General features: G+C 31.6%; 1 protein-coding gene across 2 annotated transcripts in view; it reads left to right on the top strand.

Annotated features, from left to right (window-relative positions):
• The first annotated feature begins 4,256 nt into the window (after positions 1–4,256).
• The window catches only part of LOC140435035 (uncharacterized), a 198,624-nt gene continuing 181,617 nt past the window's right edge, over positions 4,257–21,263 (top strand). For both annotated transcript variants that reach the window (XM_072523715.1, XM_072523714.1), the window contains exon 1: positions 4,257–4,424. The gene's annotated coding sequence lies outside the window, so the exon portion shown is untranslated. The remainder of the gene's footprint in view (positions 4,425–21,263) is intronic.

The following is a 21,263-nucleotide window of genomic DNA, read 5'->3' as shown; positions in this document are numbered from 1 at the left end:
CAAATTTATATCCTGATCCAGGAAACCCTCAAGTTCCAGCGAATACGATATGGTTTCAGCAGGATGGAGCACCACCACATTACCAACTTAATGTCCGGCAGTACCTCGATACAATATTTCCCAATCGGTGGATAGGGAGGCGAGGATCGAGTGAATGGCCAGCGCGATCACCTGATCTTACATTATTAGATTTCTTTTTATGGGGATGTGAAGAGCCATGTGTACAAAACTAAACCTTCTGATTTAAATGACTTAAAAGAACGAATAACGCTTGCGATTAGGTCGATCACGCCTGTTATGTTAAATAATGTTAGAAGACAGTTTTATTTGAGATTAGGATGTTGCCAAGACGTTCGCGGTGAATATTTTGAACATCTACTTCATTAACATTCATAGTTCTTTTTCGTGTTCTACATTTTATTACGTTTTGCATTACATTTTAGTTTTTGATTGTACTGTAGCGAATTTCGGTAACCACATGATTTTAATTTATTTTATCTTAATTAATCTTAATAAACTTGAAAGCGACAACATTTTTGAATGGAGAATGAAAAGACCTTTCAAACGATATATCACAAGCCTGTACTTCCTATTTTAAAAATTGGGGGTTGTACCTGTCATTCTAAGGGGGTTGAAGGTAGGAGTTGCATTTTTACGTTAAAGAATGTCAAGTTATAATTTAAATTTGACGTGTTTCAGGATTTTTTATAAATATGTACAATAACCTAAATAATGAATTTATTCCATTTGGCTTTTACACACTGTATAACAATATGTATATCAAAAAAATAAAATCACAAAACAGTGTTTCTCGATTTCTAATAAATACTTAATGAAACTTATTTAGACTCATTACTTCGAATTTGAGTTAATATTGAATAATATTGCGTTGCTAACAACAACTGTAAGTTGCCTACATTTGGCGCAACTCAACGACTGTTCAATCAAGTATAACTTTTTCTTTGAAATATACTTTTTTATAAATAATAGAAGCTTACTTTCTTAATACATATATTATATGGAAAATTTAATGGATGCTCAATTAGATTTTAACATTTTTTAAGTTTACCTATTTAGAATTGTTTTATTAAATTAATTATTATTAAAATAAAATGAATTGAATTAATGCACAAATAAAATTTTTTAACTGTATTGCAGAGAAAATGTTAAAAATAGTTTTTAATATTGTAAATAAACAATGTTTTAACACTCTCGAGTAAAAATCACATTTTTTAAAACACTTTATATACAACTAATAAAAGTTGATATCTGATGTTACATGGTACAGATGAGTATATTTAACTGTTTGTGTGGGAAAATAAAACTACTTTTACTATTTTCCTTACAATTTCATCATATTTATTCGAGTTTAGTTGAAACAAAAAAGTAAATAGACTTAAAGTTTGTTAAAAGTCACTTTATGTTCAAATGAACTACAACTGTAAATGGTTGTATGGGAAATAAGTCCGTTGCTTTTACTATTTTCTCCCCTTTTAGTCCTTCATAGGACTTCAAATAAATATTTCAAAACCAAAATTAGCCAAATCCATTCAGTCGTTCGTTCTCGATTTATTATAAAAAACGTTTTACAAACCTAAAATAACTTTTGTTAAACGTCATTTTAGGTTCTTCAAACCACGTTACCACCGACGGTATAAATGAACAATAATCTATTCCCGGTACCAGTAAGGCATTGTTTAGTGATCATTGTAGTAGTATCTGGAGGCTCGGGAGATTGAGACCTCGAAAGCCCTGAATAAGACATCGAAAAGGATGTCAAAAGCTCGGCGCAGTGATAATTGATGAGGTTCAACCCGGCCGCCTGTTGAGTTTAATATTAGTTGTTGTAATAGTATTAATCTTAGCTTAAGGTTGAATATATTGTTGTATTTTTATTAATCTAATTTATTGTCTTTATTCATTATTAAAGGTTCTATTTATAACACTTATATAAAATACAGTTAATCGAGAATCCCTTCGTAATTTGGACGGTGACCTTCTCGACTAGTATAGAAGGAATCCCACAACAAACCGGTTCTTTAAGAAGGGCGGCGAATTCACTAGAACAGAATAGAATTAAAAAGAATATGTTTACGGTTTTTGATTTTGTATATTATTATTTGATATATGTATATATATATATATATATATATATATATATATATATATATATATATATATACTGACTCCCAAAAGTAAACCAACACGTAAAATTCCATAGTTTTCTCCTTTTAGTTTTGTTGAATTGCCTTGTATAATAATTAAATTGTAAGTTGCTTTTATCCATTCGTTTGATATTTTAAAATTTTAAACATTAAGTTTGTCATTTTTTGTGGCTGGAAAAAGGATTTTGCTAAGGTGACCTGGATGAATCGAATACTTACTTAAAATAATGCTTGTTAAATTGATTGTATTCCTTTTGGTGTATGTTAGTTATTTTTTTGGGAAAAAGTGTATTTAATAACAAAGATTAATTTGTTATCCAAATTTTTACTCAAGCTTGCTCTGGCTCGTGCTCTTCATACTTATATCCATTCCGTTTTCTTCAATCTTTTAAAGATATTCTTGGCGTTCTGCAAAACAGAATATCCCATGCTTTACAAATATTTCAAGAAACTGGTTCTTACTTCAGAAGGTCTGTACAGGGAAGACCAAGGTCAACAAACGTCGTGGAAGATTTGTTTCTAAGACTTCAATTACTTCGAGATCAGACAGTTACTGCTACACCTTTGACTAGGAGACTGGTAGGTCTTTACGGTACCAGTATTTCACCTGACACCGTACGTCGAAGATTAAGTGAACAAAATTAATCATCGTTGTACCTGTTACAGACTCTTTATTGGATGCAGCTCATCGAAGACAACGCTTGAATTCTGTTGTGCTCATGCAGATTGGGATATGGAAGGTTGGAGAAACGTTTTATTTACAGATGAATCTCGTTTTACGAGATATTTACCAAAGAGTGTGGGGAAGGCCTTGAGAATGCTATAGCCAATTTTGCTTCAATGCCAATGCTATAGCATACAGCTTTAAGCGGTTGCCGCTGGGCGATCTGCAGTTTCAATACAAAATTGTCATTTGCAATACACGGACCGCTCAAGCAGTTCGTGTGAGGTCGCAGTCAAAAATGCAGTTTGCGTGCGGTCGAGTTTCGCCGTGCTGCCTGCAGTAAAGAGCTGCTCGACACGTCTCACACGCTCTCGTCCAATTTGGCGAGATCTCGACCGCTATAAGCAGTCCGTTTATGGAGGCCCCAAAGAGTGCAGTTTGGTGGTGGAGGTATGGGGCGACATTTCTTTGGAAGCACATATGGAGCTTGTTATGTCAGACTCAGGTGGCCTTAATATTGATAGGTACATTAGAGAATGTCTGGAAGAACAAGTGTTACCTTATAAGCATTTTGTAAGCATAGTCAGGATAACAATGCATTACTTTACAGATGTTGGTATTTATTCACTAGCTTGGCCTCCTAGAAGACTAGACTTTAACCCGATAGAGCATTTGTGGAACAATTTGGAAAGGGTAGTTAGGCAAAACTCTGACGATTTTGAAACTGTGGTAGCGTTAGAACAGGCGCTAATAAACGAGTGGAAACAAATACAGCCAAACAAGATTGCAGCTTTGATTCAGTCTATGTCAGAAAAAAATGAGAGCTGTTATTTAAACTCGAGGAGGAAATACTCGATTTTAGTATGTTTATTTTAGAAATATTTTATGACTTTGGTTTAAACAATATCTTATTTCAGATAAAAAAAAATTTGTTAGTCAATATTTTGGATTTTGTTTTTTATTTTATGGTTTGTTATTTAATAATTCATTATTCAATAATTCATTGGAAATTACTTTTTAGTGTCCGGTTACTTTTGCGGGTCAGTGTATATATTTCAATATTAAACAATATTAACTAAATTATTTGTTCATTTTTTGTTGTAGTGTCGGCTATGTCAACTTGAAAATTTATATTTACAACGTAAAGGTCAAATAATAAAATTCATTTTGTGCAAGTATTGTTAATATCAATCCAAAAATTTTTAATTTCAATCCTACTCCAATTATACTTTTTCTGATGGCTTGATAACAGAAAAAATTGTGCAATTTCGAAAAATGCAGTAACTCCGGTCGACATGCACATTCGATTATTCTTAACCATCTCCATCTGATCTGGTGCACCAGATTTGGATACACAGCAACCAGTAGGTTGTCCATCCGACGAAGACCGTGACTTACACTTTCAGTTTCGTTGGCGGGTTGGAAGTAGCCGGCTGTTTCGCTCGATTCGCCGCCCGCGCACGCTAGTTCGCACTTTCTTTTTTAAGTTTTAAGTTTTTAAGCTGGCTGTGATACATTGACCTGTTGTTTGAATATTATTAATTATTGTTTGGGTTTATAGTGCAATTAGGAACTATGGGAATTATTTAGAAGAGGTAAAATTAAAATTATAATAAGTAACAAGTGAAAGTTTATTATCATAAGAACAATTAAACTAATATTTAGATGAAAGGATTAAAAACAATTTATTTATTTTGAAGTTACAATGCCTATGGAATTAATAATTTCATTAGCGATGTTAGGCTAATAAATATTAACCTTTAATTAATAAGGTTATAGATCTGTCACGTATTCACTAACCGTCCCTCTGATCAACTGTCCCGAATTAATAAGATTTTTTATTACACTTAAATTAAATTTTGTTTTAATTTTAATTTAATTTTTAACTATAGCTGTTTTTATCAATAAACACTATCATATGCCATTAAACGACTGGACTTTTAAACAAATCCTATTAATTTTTTTTTATTTTTATTTTCAAACTAAGTATATTATGTATATAAATCAAGCAGATATATTAGTGGGATTTCTCACACAAAAATTTAAGCTTTATTACATCAAATAAAATATTACAATTTTGTACCTATATAAATATTTAAAAATAATTTATAATTGTTGAAATACTGTCTATCAGCATGATATTGAGTTCAGCTGTGATTCTATGTGTTCTTCATTCCCCAAAGAATGAATAGTCAAGTAGGATGCGTTTTGCCCTCATAGACCAAGGCCGAACTGTATTGAGGTGGATGTGAGAAGTGTTGTTCTGATTTTTGCATAAAAACTTCAATAATAATAATTATGGACTTATCCTCTTTTTCAAATAGAATTAATAAAAAATTTAAATATTTCAAAATAATTAAAACAGAATTTTTTCTTCTATTTTACTTGCTTATAACTCGAAAACGATTTATTTTGGAGCAAAGTAATAATAAAATAAAACAGCGATAATTAAATCTCCTATAAAATCCGACTGGCTAAAAATGTTTTAATTTATTAACCTTGCTAAAAAATTTTTATAATATAATAAAACAGTCCACCAAATTTTATTAAAATCGATTCAACAGCTTTCGCGTATAGAAAAGCAGCCCATAATGGACATTTTCTATAAGAGTCTATTTTTTACTGGAATCACTTCGGGATGTACATTGCATTAACCCCTTTTATTACTGATTTCATTTTAGGCAAATAAAACTGTTTAAAATGACTTTAATGATATTCGTTCATACCTAGAGACCTGACAGAGCGAATGATTTTTTTACATTGTTGTGTATCCTTGTATCCTTAGAAGGGACAAATGGTGGGATAAATAAATCCCATCAGTAAAGAAACAAACTTATCTTCAAGATAAAAAAAAACATTACACAAAAAAAAACATTACTTCTTATGAATAATGTAGTAAAAAACAATTTTTGCATAGAGGCACATTGCACGCTGTACAAATAGTCGTAGTTCGAGTTTCTGATTTATAACACTTTCTTGTTTTCTAAAACACTTTCTTATAGTAGGTATTTGTTGTGGCAAATGGTCTTCCATGCTGATCATCTGTTTCTGTCGTTTAGATTTGATATTCTTCCAGAACGGCCACTTATTCGTCTTTTTACATTTGATTTCAATCTTTCTAATTCTATTAGCTGTTCTGCTAGTGGCACCAGAAAATTGACAATTTTGTATTATCTTGTATACACTTATTTTATGCAAATCCTTGTAAATAATCCAAGAATTTACATACATGCATCATCTATAAAAAACTTTTCTCCACCATTTCGCAGATTTTCGGTCCATATCATATTTGCTAACGTGTTATTACATTATTGAAAACAATAATTGCTTGTGGACAAGTAAACTCAGATTTTTCTTCAGTTTTCAGCTTTCTGTTGATAATTCCAACAGTTGTACTTTGACAATTGGACATCAGCATCACTTCTTTCGTATCTTTCCATTGATGAAGGAAAAAAACTTCTATTCTAACTAATCTAAAATCTAAAAACTAAAAACTTCATATCACCCCTTGTTTATTTTTGTTATTTTCAAATTTAGCTACGTTTACCCGATTGGCCTTATAGGTTTCTAAACTTTCTCCTAAAATTTCTATGGAAATTTTAGGGTGTGTAGTAGGTTGAACGAAAGTGAAAAATCTATCAAAAGATAGACACACATCTGATACCGAGTAAATATTAAAATTGTATCTATATATATATATATATATATATATATATATATATATATATATATATATATATATATATATATATATATATATATATATAAGAATAAGAAAAAAGAAGTACTTGTGACTCGTTTGGAAAAAATATATAACTGTTTTGGATGGGTTGGAGTCAATAAAAGGGCTATTGGTTAACTATTTTTTATCTCGAGCTTTCAATTGTGTTTACAATTATTATCAAGAGCTGCTAAAAAAGACAAAATATCTTACAAAGTTGAACTAGAAAGAAAAAACAATTTTTGTTAACTCACCAAATAAAATTAGTTTAGTAAATAAAAATTGCTGCTAATACATCTCAAAAATAATTAATATAGAAATGTCCTAGTCTAATAAATGCTTCTCTGAAATTTTAGTATAATTTTGAAAACATTTTTTTTTATTTTTAATACAAAAAAAATTTAATTTATAAATAAGTTAAAATAGCAACCAAAAAAATTTTTATTTTTTACAATTATATTGCCAAAAATAAAGTTTTGTTTAAAAATTCTTTTTTGTTTAGTAACAAAAAAGTAGATTTATTCACCATTGATAGATGTCTGAAAAAATGTAACAGATATATCGAAAATTAAATCAAAATGTGACATTTTACAAGTTTTATACATAAATTATAAAGAAAGAATATAACACCATTACTTGCTAAATCTCAAAACATTGTATCTAACAATCAGAACATCTATTATCATTCACTACCTTTTATACCATCATTAAGACCTAAATTAATACAAACACTAAAGGTTATTGACAATATAAAAATAGCAACAAAGAACATCAAAACTATTTCCATCTTTATATTCCAAAACTAAATATCCTATAGACAAATTTGAAAAAACGAATGTAGTATACAGCATTAGTTGTACTCAGTGTGAAGCTGAGTACGTTGGTGAGACCGGAAGAAATCTTTCAAATCGCATTATTTCTCACAAAAGTGATTGCAGAATTAAAAAACCATCTTGTGCTTTGGCAGAGCATGTAATCGATAAAGACCATATTATGGATTTTGATAACATTAAAATTTTATGTAGTGAAAGTAATAAATTCAAAAGGACTTTTTTGGAAATGGTTTGTATTAGCAAAAGTGATAATAATTTAAACAAAAGATCAGAAATTTAAAATCTAAGCAAAATTTATAATTATATTCTTTCTTTATAATTTATATATAAAATTTGTAAAATGTCACATTTTGATTTAATTTTTCATATATCTGTTACATTTTTTCAGACATCTATCAATGGTGAATAAATCTTCTTCTTTTTTGTTACTAAACAAAAAAGAATTTTTAAACAAAATTTTATTTTTGGCAATATAATTGTCAAAAATAAAAATTTTAAGTTGGCATTTATGACATTGAGGATTATTTGTAATTGGTTGCTATTTTAACTTATTTATAAATTCAATTTTTTTTTGTATTAAAAATTAAAAAAAAATGTTTTCAAAATTATACTAAAATTTCAGAGAAGCATTTATTAGATTAGGACATTTTTATATTAATTATTTTTGGGATGTATTAGCAGCAATTTTTATTTACTAAACTAATTTTATTTGGTGAGTTAACAAAAATTGTTATTTCTGTCTAGTTCAACTTTGTAAGATATTTTGTCTTTTTTAGCAGCTCTTGATAATAATTGTAAACACAATTGAAAGCTCGAGATAAAAAATAGTTAACCAATAGCCCTTTTATTGACTCCAACCCATCCAAAACAGTTATATATATATATATATATATATATATATATATATATATATATATATATATATATATATATATATATATATATATATATATATATATCCTATGAAAGAATCACTTCGTTGCCACATTTTTATACCTCTTTGTATTGGCTTCATAGGAAGATCTTCCTTTGAACTTAGTCATTGATTCGCCGATGGAGTGATGGGAACTCTCAATCCTCGCCTTTACAAAAGTTTGTTTTAAACAAGAAACCACTTCATCGATGTAGTACATTTCTTATGTATTATCATTTCTTTCAGGATTATTATAGTGGGACTTAGATAGCAGGAATAAACAGCGATCTCTTGAAATAGGGATTTTTTATATTTTTTTGTATTTAAAAGTGATTATTTTTGTGACCAGTAGTGTGAGATAGATGGTCATCATCATTTTGGCTTTACAACCCTGTGTGGGTCCTAGCCTCCCCAAGAATTTTTTCCAGTCGTCCCTATCCATCGCCTTCCTCCGCCAAGCACGTATTTCCATATTTCTCATATCTTGATCTATGAGATAGATGGTACTTTATTGAAAAACATAACCATAATACAACCAATCACTGTCATCATTTCGCACATATCTGTTTTTTTCGTGTTTAATTCTATATTTCTGTTTTTTGAAAGTCCTGCTATTCTTTGGTTTGTACAGGAAGCAATATGCCTAAATAAACTACGCGGAAATAATTTTAGTAAAATATCAACACGACGAGAACATTTATCAATATTTAATATTATTATACCATTTTTCTGGGTAGGAATTTCTTTTTTCGGGCCAAAGTTTGTATTTGGTATATTCCATTGTGCAGTCAATTCATTCCTTTCAGACTCATCTTCAGATATTTCCCCGTTATCAGAACTTTCTTCGTCGAAAGTAGTGATGTTTATATCCACACGGTTAGGAGTATTATCAGGTACTTCGTCAGAATCTGGGGCAGAATCATCACCAGGTACATAATCAGACTCCGAGGCAGCATAAGGTTTTTCCTCGGATTCATTTTCAGAAATATTTGAGAGCTTTTCAATTTCTTCTTAAAGCTCTTTTGTGTTAGAAAACGACACTAGAGGCCCGTTTAAAAATTATGGTAAAATCGATGACCTCACAGTAATGAAAGGGTTAATAATCTTAATAAAACCTTTGCTTAATTTTTTATTTAACAAAGTCTGAAAAAAATTGAAAATTTTTGCTTTTTTACATCTATGTTTAACATTTAAATAGCTAGAAATTAACAATTGAATGCTTATTGTTTAAAAACTAGCAATAATGGGGAAAAAAGTGCTACCCCAACACTACCCGCTATGCACTTCGAGCGACTTTTTACGCCAAAACGATTTTTTTGTCTATTTATGCATACTGTCAATGGATACATCACATAAAAAATTTTTATATAAAAAGTACTATTGCGATTACTGAATAGTTTACACCTTAGTTTTTATATTGTAATACTGTAAAATGGCAGTGTCGTACGAATTTGCTAAATGTCAAAGTGCTTGCCAAAAATTTCGCGCGTATTGAACAATAAAATAAAAAGGTATTAAACGCGTCCAAAATGCCTAGAGTGCACTTGATAGATGCCGAGAAAACAAAAGCAATTGCCAAACTCGAAGAACAGCAAAAACTTCTTTCTATAATTTCCATTTTGTTACTTTCTATTTTCTATTTTACTGTTAATTTCTATTTTTTAAAATAGATTTATTTTATTTTGGTTTTTTAATTCTAATCAACCTATTCTGGGTTCACCACCAGTAATTAACGTCACTTTGACGTAAAATATGCTTTTAAACAAGGTAAAAATTTAAAAAATCGTCTATTAGATATTTAAGAGTTTAAAATATTCAATGACCACAGCTATTCTTGCCAAAACAAGGGTGTTTGTTTAAAAACGAGCCCTCTATCACTTAAGGTTAGACGGCAAATGCATGCCAACTTTAAGCTTCTGTATCTCGACAACCCCAATAAACCGAATGAATTGTTTTTTTAATGAAGCATCTCTTAAAGTTCTGTAAGTCTGCAAATTTTGATTTTTTTTTATTTACAAATATTGTCGTATAAACTTCTGAGGTTATTAGCGATGTATAAACTTATACATGAGATAATTTACTTATAAATATTAAGTTAATGTCTTTTTTTTTCCAATTGTTTAATTTTACATTTTTCTCCTAAGGTTTCACTTGTTGATCCGATGATGTGGTTAGTCTGTCTCTGCAACTCGTATCTTAGACACTCTACAAGGACATGCTTAATACTGAGTGGAACATTAAAATTGTCATATAAAGCAGGATTAGTGTGGCCGATTATATGCCCGTGGGTAAGTCGGGTATGTCCTAGACGAAGTCGAGTAATGACGACTTGATGAGCTCTGCAATTTGATATTTCCACGGTTTTACATATGTTTGCACTTCGCGAAGTTTTTAAGTTAAACTGTCCCACTGGTTTTGTCAGTGGGACAGTTTTCGACCTTCACTTTAACAAATGATTTTAAGCCATTTAGCAGTACATTTCTCACTTTACTCGCGGTTTCATTGTTTCTTGCTTGTTGGGCAAAGCTGTCCGCTTCTTCGTTCCCTTGAAGTCCAATGTGTGAAGAAACCCAAAGAAATTGTACAGTATGGTTGTTGTTTTGTATGGTAGCTAGTTCTTTTTTAATTAGGAGAGTAATTTGAAGTGTTTTGTAAAGCTGGTTAATGGTAATGATGGAACTGAGGGAAGCGGTAGTTAGAAGAGCTTTAGTTATATTACCGGGGTTAATATGAGTCAGAGCTTGGTAGATGGCATATAGCTCACCGGTATGTATGCAACTTAAGGATGATAGTTTATACTCAAGTATAATATTTGAAGTAAAGACAGCTGTCCCACTTCTAGTAGATGTTTTAAACGCATCTGTGTATACTTGATAGAACTTAGATAATTTTGTTTTTTTATAAACGTATTTTTTATTGAAGGAGTAGGAAGTATCGTTCTTTCTAAAGATATTTAAGGATGTGTCGGATTAAAGAATGCTATTGTCCAATGAGGAGTAATTCTTATAAAGTTGAAATAGGTATTTGGTATCGGAATTTGTAATGCCATGAGAGTTTGCCTAACTCTTTCGTAGAATGTTGGTTTCACATTCCTATTTTCAATATATAACAATATATTATTCAGTAATAAATAATCTATTTTAGATCTTATTAGTTCTATTATGTATGTTTTTTTCATGTCAGTTTCGTATCGAAGATCATTCCTAAAAACCTACTGTCATCAGCGTAATTTAGGATTTGGTTGAATAATTTTAGCTGTGATTTAATTGGATCACGTTTCTCTTGTAAATAACAAGCACTTTAATTTGCTGAGTGAAACATTTTGACATTGATATGTGTAAAGTTATTTTAATTATTTATAAGCCAAAAAATTCACTAAGCTCTTCTGGTTGATCGATTTCAATTTTTCAAAATGCGTTTAAAAGACTAAGCTTTTATTTATATACAAAATGTAAAAAATGCATTTTAACGATTTAAAGTGTTTATTTTCGGCCCAGCATAATTTTGCAAATTCGCAATTTTTTTTGTGGACCCTAGAATGCAATAATTATTATGCAAAAAATATTAAACCGATCCTAATGAAATTTAACACACATTTCAGTGGTATTATAAATTTTTTCTAGTCGGTTTATGAAGGCTGTAAATTATGTTTAAGGAGTCAAAAAGAATTAAAAGAGAAAACTCAATTTTTTGCACTTTTTTTCCAAGTATAGTTATTTTTTAAGCAATAAACATTAACTTTTAATTTCAATCAAATGTTAAGTAACTCTTTCTTTTCGAGGTGATTTGAGAGGATAACAGAATTAGCCCCAGCACAACGACTCAAAAAGGTTCTCTCAATAGATCACACAAATGAAATCGGACTGATCAAAAAGCAGAATGGTGACAATCCCGAGAAACCAACGGAAACTATTATAGAGCTGTTAAAAACTTATTTTCGTGGCCCTCAATAAATACTTGAAGAAAAACCGCAAAGTATCCAGCTGGCAAAGGTTCCAAGGGACTTGGAACCAGTAGGATACTTACGAATAAAATCTTTACAAAAAACAAAATCGAATTGGCCGTTAAAAGCTTAAAACCTTTTAAATCCCAAGAAAGGACAGAATATTTTCTGATTTACTCTAAAAAACTTTATGCAAATACAGTCACAACTACAGCGGCTTTCCAAAACGTCCTACGGACGAAACGAAGTCTTATCACCTCATGTGCCTTACCTCATTTCTCCTAAAAAACAATGGAGAAACTACTAGACTACTACATAAGAAGCGAAACTCTAACGAGAAAATTGCTTTACAAATATCAATTTGCCTACTAGACAGGCAAATCCACTATAAATGCTTTGAACTCCCTAGTCGAAAGTATTGAAAAGACAATAGTGGCAAAAGAAATAGCTCTTTACGCTTTCATTGGCATAGAGGGAGCATTCTATAATACCTCATTTGAATCCATATAAAGAGCACTAGTAAAGAGAAGCATTGAAGATTAAATAATAAAATGGATTCAGTCAATGCTAAAAACCAGAATTATCACGGCTAGTATTGGGAGAGAATCTGTGAATGTAACAGCAGTAAAGGAGCGCCCTCAAGGGGGAGTACTATCGTCCCTGCTGTGGTCTCTGCTTGTGGATGACCTCACTAAGTTACATGATTCCGGTTTTACAACCCAAGATTACACAGATGACCTAGTTGTTACAACTAGGGGCAAACATGACCAGACTATATCTAGTCTAATGCAAAATACTCTTAATGAAATTAAAAGGTAATGCTCGGGGGCTTAAATGTCAACCCCAGAAAAATGACTGTGATACCTTTCACAAGGAGACATAAATACAATTTACAGGCTCCAATTATGAATGGCATCACATTAGACTATTCCAAAGAAGTAAAATATCTGTGGATAACGCTAGATCAAAAACTCACCTGGAATAGTCATATTAAAAAAATCCTATCTAGAACCTTGGTAGCAAGTTGGACCTGCCGCAAGACATCTGAAAAGACTTGGAGCTTAAAACCGAAAATGACTCTCTTATCATATAAAACGATTATTAGGCCCATGGTTACATACGCATCACAAATAACAGCTAATGCCAAGCTGCGAAAAGTGCAGCGGCCAGCTAGTCTAAGAATCAGGTACAATGTCAACATGTTCCACTATAGCTCCAGAGGCGATGCTGAATTTTCCTTCCTTGCAGTTGTGCATAAGGAGGGAGGCATTAACCACCTTATTAAAACTGCGACAGACACAAATAATGAAACCTGGAGATCTAGTTGGCTACCTAAAAATCTTGGAAGAAATACCATTGGATTCTAAGGTTAGGCCGACAGACGCCATGCCAGTTAAATTCGACTTCGAAATACCCTTTGAAGTGGTTATAAAAACCTCCAAATGTGTGAAGAAGTTCAATCGAAACTAAAAGAAGCTTCATTCGTATAGTATACTGATGGATGTAAGATAGATAAAAGGGCAGGAGTAGGAGTTACTTGGCCCAATTTAAGGCTATCCAAATCTCTTAGAAACGCTCCAACTATCTTTCAGGTAGAAAAACATGCTTTATACATTAGTGTCTAAGAATGTCTCAACCAAAACACTCGTAGGGTAAAAGACTTTATTTTATTAAACAGCCAAGCTGCCCCTTAAAGGCTCTTAATTGGTTTACTTGTGAGTAAAAGTTGGTTTGGGTTTGGGAATGTAAACAATCCTTAAAGAAGCTGGCGGAATGCAACAGAGTAACTTGGGGGTGCCAGATCACAAGAGAATTGTAAGTAATGAAAGAAGCTGACAGACTCGCAAAAGAAGGGGCTAATACCCCATTCCAGGATCCAGAATCCTTTTGTGGACTATCGAAAAGCCACATCAGAGAGAAATTCCGGATCTGAAAACTCAATCAACTAAAATTCCATTGGTAATACATGCCATCAGGATAAAGACAAGAAAAAAGTCTCAAAAATGCGTTGCCTACTGCTTGGCCTTAACGACCTCACATAATTTAATCTAATCTATCCTGCTCCTTTTTCCTTTTATACCTGATATCTGATCACCAAATATTATTCTAACTATAAAAATTACATATATATGAATCAAGTTCGTTCGTTAAATATTTGTACAAACTTATTTGTTTTGCGTGACGCTAGTCGGCTAGTCACTGACCTGGCGTAACATATTTGGATTGTTACATTAGTAAATAATATCTTTCCCAAAAAAAAAAAAACTAATTCATGTAGTCTCTTGACCGAGTTTCAATTGTTCCTATTATAAATACCATATTTAAATAAATTCTATACTCGTACATGTATTCATTCACTATAAAATATCAATATTATATACCATTGAATATTTACTTTTTATATTAAATAATTCGCTACGGCTAGCGGCCTTGACCGTGTCAACACTTTCTTTATTTAAATTAGAAATCTTCTAATTCATAATTCTACGATGTATTACTTTTATTGGTGTTACGGTATAATGTGCACCACGTTATATAATTAAAGTTATTTACTGAGAGATTTTGATTACTATATCATAATAATTATGACGTCAAAGATAGATGATTATTTAATAATGAAGATATAGGTTTCTATTTAAATATTATGTACAATATGTTACTGATACGAGTAAGAAATAAGAAGTTAAACAATTATAAAGAAACAAACGAAAACAATAAATAATTCAATATTAGGGTTCTTAATGATAAACCACTTGTCTTTTCAATATTAATTCCTAGTTATTGTTAGCAATATTGAAAAATTAAACTAGGAGAACTAATAGAAATCAAAAAAAAGTTATAGTTATTGAAACTATAGTTTCTGATCCCAGTACTGGGCTGTACCCAATGCTGGTTGGATATATGTGGGCAGTCTGGGCAAGCTAATAGATGTTCTGTATTGCACCGCAGTCATACTTATCGTCATTTCTGTTCAGCAGGCCCATTTAATAAGGTTTGACTCACTTGAAAGCAAGTATTGTTTGTGGAGTTTCTGTTTATGAATATCAGATTGGTGGTTCGTTTAGCAAGGCGCTAAGAACGCGCTTTCTTTATTTTAGTTTGTTTTAATATGCTTCGTGGGCAAAAAGGGGGTGGCGGTTGGCGGTTGTCGAAGGTTTGTTTGGATATTTCAGTGAATTCGTTGACGGTAGTCAAGATTCGAGAGACCTGAAGCTTTACAGAATTTATCCAGAACAGTTGGTCTCATGTAGCCGGTAATGAGTCTGCACATTTCAATTAGACATTTTTTATCGCCATTGTAGTCTTTATCTATAACCCTAGAATAAGGGCCCTTACAGGACCGGACGAATTTTTATAGAGGTGTTACCCCCCATCTCTCATCTTTTATATGGGCTCTTGACCTACTGTATCCAGTTTAGAGCTACCCACTTCACCCTTTAAATAATACAGGCAGAGTACCATATACACTACTCCCAAATTCATGTAATAATTAAAAATTTATGTATTATTCAATATATGATACACATTATCGAAACTTTTTTTTAATACTTCAGTCTTTTGACGCTATTTTGTGTTAGCTGTTTTGGTCTAGGCTATTTTGTGAATATACCAATTCTTAGATATGGAACCCAAGCCTAATCTTTTGATAATTAATTAAATTAATTTTTTTTCGACAAATATGTCGGGTTGGATAAAATCAGGTCCTCAGGTTATAAAAAATTTAACTAAAAGATCATTTTCATTTTACTCCCCATGTTTTTTCTAAACGTTTATACCTACACCATCCGAGGTCTAACTTGTGTTGTCAATATAAATGTCCTAATCGACCCCTGGGCGAGAAGAGTGTAACCCTGTTAAATCCTCTTATTTAAACAATATAATTAATAATTCTGGTTACATGGGAATCCTCCTTAATGCCAAAAAAACTCAGGCCTGGAATTATGGCGTTCCAGGATAGCACGTACCCCAGTAGGCAAATTTCATGGGCGGCAAAATTTGAAAAGTTTTTAACTTAATAATAATATTAATAATAAAAACTTAAAACTTAACTTAAAAATACAACAATCAATATGGTCTAATTTTATTTGATTTTGTTGCACAATTTTTCAGCTTTATTACATTGACACTATATACCAAATTATTTTTTGTTGGTGAAAAACTTTACTTATTTGTGAAAGGGAGGTATTAATGCAGAACTCCAAAATCAGATTCATCAAGAAGAGTCTCACTGAAAGGCGGTGTTGCGCTGCTATTCTATTTCTAGAAAAGCAAGGGAATCCATTTCGAGAAACTAAAGCAGAGTTTGACTTCAGTGATCTATCCAGTGAAAAGTTCTTGAACACAGTATAACCTATGTCGCATTACAATGTTACTCTACAACAACATGCTGAGAGGCATAAAAAAGGGTAAATCTAGTATTTTTTACATAGAGTTTCTTAAAATTATTGTCAATAACATAAGGCAACAGATATTATAAGATATTTTGCATGGACAAAAAACAAATCAGTAGCTTGGTTCTAAAAGGGCCAATGTCAATTTTAGACTGTTTGGGCATAAGTGCATTTTTGTCTTAGATTTCAAATAAACAAAACTGTGTAAAAAGGGCCAATGTCTAGATAGAGTAACAACAGACTTACAGCATTACTTTTGGCCAATGTCAATCTCTAATCAACACTAATTTTTAAAGCAAAAAGGACCAATGTAGACTTCAGCCTCAATGCTTCTAAAAATTTTATTTCTATACAGGCCAATGTTGACATTGGCCCTTTTTTAACAAAACCTTCTTCGATTTGATTTGACATTGGCCCCTTATTTCTAGGTTAGGTTTCTGTCTATACACATTATCGTGAGTGCAAAAGTAGTACCTAATCTTTGTATTAAAAAATCGACAGTGGCTCTGAGGCCTCTGAGTGTGTGTTTTATAATACAAAAAGTGATGGAGCAGTTATACCGTGGAAAGAAACTTGTTAACTTGTGTAAGTTAGACAAAATGGAAGCAAATAAACAAGCCGGTAAGTAAATAGGTTAACTTTATTTTAAAAATTGGTAATATTACAAGATTTAGATGTAAGGAGGAAATGATAACTAAGTAAAAAATTGTATACTCAAAAAATGTACCATGTAGGACAAATTTAGTGACTAGGCCGACTGTATGAATATTAGTAACTTATGCTAAGACATTTCAGTCCTATAAATCTTATTTTCAAATCACTTAGTGCAATTTAATAACAATTTTTATTTAAATTTTAGATAATGTGCCGCTGCCTCCAAAACAGGATGATTCGACTGTTTTACAAGAAAACTATGATCCTGGACTAAGCATTTCGCCAGGTAGATAAACCAATGTAAATAGTTCTTTGTTTCAGATAATTAATTTTTTGCTCTCTTTGTTTCAGACAATAAATTACAAGATATAACAACTGAACAATCATCATCGAAAAATATAATAAAGAATAAACTGAGGTCGAAATCTTCTGTGATATATAAAGAAGAAGATGATAACTCAGAACGATTTAAGACTTTTGATGGAAGTTCAAGTGATGAATTTGAACCTTATGATAGTGACGCTTCTGACTCGGACAACTCAGAACCTAGTAAAATACAAAAAGACAATCATATTACTGCAGAATCAGAACATACGCTGACTGTCTGGAATGAAACTTCTTATAGAAGAGGAAGAAAAAAAGTTCTGGACGGAGAACAAATTAGAAAAAGGAAGCGTAATCCAAATAATTGGGAAAAGAATAAAAGAAAGAACTTAAAAACACTTGGAAAAGAATATGTTACAATTCAAGGTAAAAAGATTTCAGAGAAATCATTAAAAAATCCATGTCAATGCCGAAAGAAATGTTTTGAAAAATTATCAAATGAAGAAAGGCAGACCATTTTTAGTGAATTTTATAATCTTGCTTGGGAAGCTCAAAATCAGTTTATTGCCAGTCACATTCAAGAAAGAGAGAAGGCAGTACAAAGAATAAGAGACCGTAATGAAACAAGTAGAAGAAAGTATAGCAGGCAATATTATTTAGATTGTAACTCAGAGAGAATTGAGGTTGGCCAAGTTATGTTTTTATCAACGTTAGATGTAACCTTAAAAAAAGTTCGGGTAATAATGAACAAAAAGCGTTCCTCAACATCAAATATTTACTCAAGCGATGGTCGTGGAAAACATACGAACCATCCAAAAATAAAGGAAGAGGAGAAAGATGTAATAAGGCAACACATTCTGATGTTTCCTTCGTTTCAAAGTCACTACGCTCGAGAGAAAACTGCAAAGAAATATTTGCCTCCCGATCTTTCTATTTCAAAAATGTATAGGCTATATTGTGAGTATTGCCAAGAAAACAACATAACACCTAGAAACGAATCACTGTACAGACAAATTTTCGTGGAAGAATTTAACTTGTGTTTTAAAAAACCGTATAATGATACGTGTACTACTTGCGATAAGTTTTCTTTACTCCTTAAATCCGTTACAGATGAAAATGAAAGAGCCCAACTTGAAAGTGAAAAATTACAACATCAACACTTAGCAGAGTTTGCTTATGAAGAGAAAAAGAAAGATAGACTGGCTTGCAAACTTAATCCAAATTTGGTGGTATTCAGTTTTGACCTACAAAAATGTTTGCCCACTCCCTACTTAAAAAGCAGCATTTCATTCTATAAAAGAAAATTATGGACTCTGAACCTTACCATTTTTGAGACGCAAGGAACTACAAACTCAGCTAAATGCTACCTATGGAATGAAACTATAGCTCAAAGAGGTGGACAAGAAATTGCTTCCTGTCTATACACCTACCTAAATAGTATTCCCTCTCATATAAATAAAATCATTATGTATAGCGACTGCTGCCCTGGGCAAAATCGAAATATTTTACTATCAGTTATGCTTCTTACCGTTATTGAACATTCCAAACACCAAGGAAGGAAGATTGATATTTATCACAAATTTCTAGTACCCGGACACACTCACATGGAAGCAGACACTATACATGCTGCAATAGAAAAAACTAAAAATTCTACTACTGCCAGGATAGATATTCCTAGAGACTGGGCTAACCTTATTCGTCTAATACCCAGAAAACCACCAATTTTTGTTCAAGAAATGAAGCAAGAAGAATTTCTTTGTTTTAAATCATTATTATCTGGCAAATTTCAGCATGAAAAAACCAATACTCAAGGACAACCAGTGGTGTGGTCTAAAATAAGACTTATTTACTATTCAAGTGAAAATCTTGGCGTGATGAAATACAAAAACTCCTTTACCGACGATGAGCCTTATAAAACATTGAGCTTATTAAGAACAAGAACTAGACATTCTGGAACTACTCGTTTGTTACCAATCTCTGATAAACCATTGGGCATACCAGCGAATAAAACACAACATCTGAAAGACATGTTACCTTACGTTGAGGAGAGTAGTCGCCCATATTACCTTCAGTTTCTCAATACTTTGACTACATCACCATCTGCAACGGATAATTTTATTGCAGATGAGGAGTACGAAAGATGATGAGATGTAATATTACCATTGTAATCCTACTGATTGTGACTATGTTTTTATAAAATAAACATTAATCTCTTCAAATTATTGCAATGTTATTATTCCTTAATTGGGCCAAAGTAACATTTTGGAGTATTTTTTTGTTATTCTAAAAGGGCCAATGTCATATTTCCAATAAAAAAAAAACAAATGTGGGTCAGTTTTACTGATGCCAAACATTCCGTAATCTATGTAAGAATGACAAGACAAAAAAACAGTGTTGCAATATAAAAAATATTAGCAATAACTGTAGATCATTTTGTATAAGAATCTTCTAAAGCAGTTTCCCAAAAACAGCGTTTTATGACTTTGGCCCTTTTAGAACCAAGCTACTGAAATATATCGGAAGTAAAGGATTTTATGTTTTTTTCCCAGTTGGTATCAAAAAAGTAAAGATTTCAGCCAAAAAATAATAAAAAAATGGTGCCGTAGTTGGTACTGTAGACTAAAGCCAAGTTTCATACTATGTTTCTGAATTTTTAAATTAAAAAATAATTATGAAACATTTCAAAAATCAAAATAACAAATTATGATCAGTTTTGACATTTTGAATACTTAACAGCCACCCCCTCGTAAGGTACACAAATGGACTGTTTTGCTGTGACTGTATTCATATGAATATTTTTAAAATGTTTTACTAATTGTATTTATATGAAATTATATTTATATGAAATCATGAAAATATAAATAAATTATATTTGATAGTAAATTTAATTATTAATGTAAACTAAATAATTTTAAAAAATAATAATTGTATTTATATAAAATTACTTTAAAACGGGAATTATAAAAATTTAAACATATGATTTATTGTTGTTATTAATCGAATAAAATCTATGACTTTCATTAAATTTTGACAATCGTTACGAATCGAATCTTTTAGTGAAAGACACTCTCGTCAAGTACCGCTATTCTATGACGCTACCCGTGACGACGCCTTTTCGTGGCGCTAGTTCTGTGACGCTCGCCGAAAAAAAAAGAAATAAAACGCTAGTATAGAAGCTTGTCTTGAAAAAATTAGACCAAAATGGAGTTAACTTAAAGAACTCTAGAGGTCAATCCTACGATAATGGAGCAAATATGGCAAGTGGCAATATTGGCGGGCAAGTCTAAATGAGTTCAGTCCAGATTACTTTAGAAAATCGAGCCTGTATGTTTTGTTCCATGCGCTGCTTAGTCCCTCAATTTAGTTGGTGCTAATGCGGCCAATGATACTATTGATGCTCAGATTTTTTTCGGAACTTTGAACAGTTTGTATTCTTTCTTTGAGGCTTCAGATTCACTTTGGAAAGTTGTTCGACTATTTTCCACTGACATTGAAACCCGAAAATAAGACATGATGGTCTGCAAGACTAGATACAATTAAAGCTGTGTATAAACATAACGGTAAAGTTGCGCAGGTTTTTGAGGATCTTAAAAGCTATGATCTCTCAACACCTCAAACTATGAGTAACCCTTTTGAAATAAAGTGACAGTAGGTT

This window comes from Diabrotica undecimpunctata, chromosome 2 (assembly GCF_040954645.1).
Source record: "Diabrotica undecimpunctata isolate CICGRU chromosome 2, icDiaUnde3, whole genome shotgun sequence".
Lineage (NCBI taxonomy): Eukaryota > Metazoa > Arthropoda > Insecta > Coleoptera > Chrysomelidae > Diabrotica > Diabrotica undecimpunctata.
This window is presented reverse-complemented; position numbering and strand designations above follow the sequence as displayed.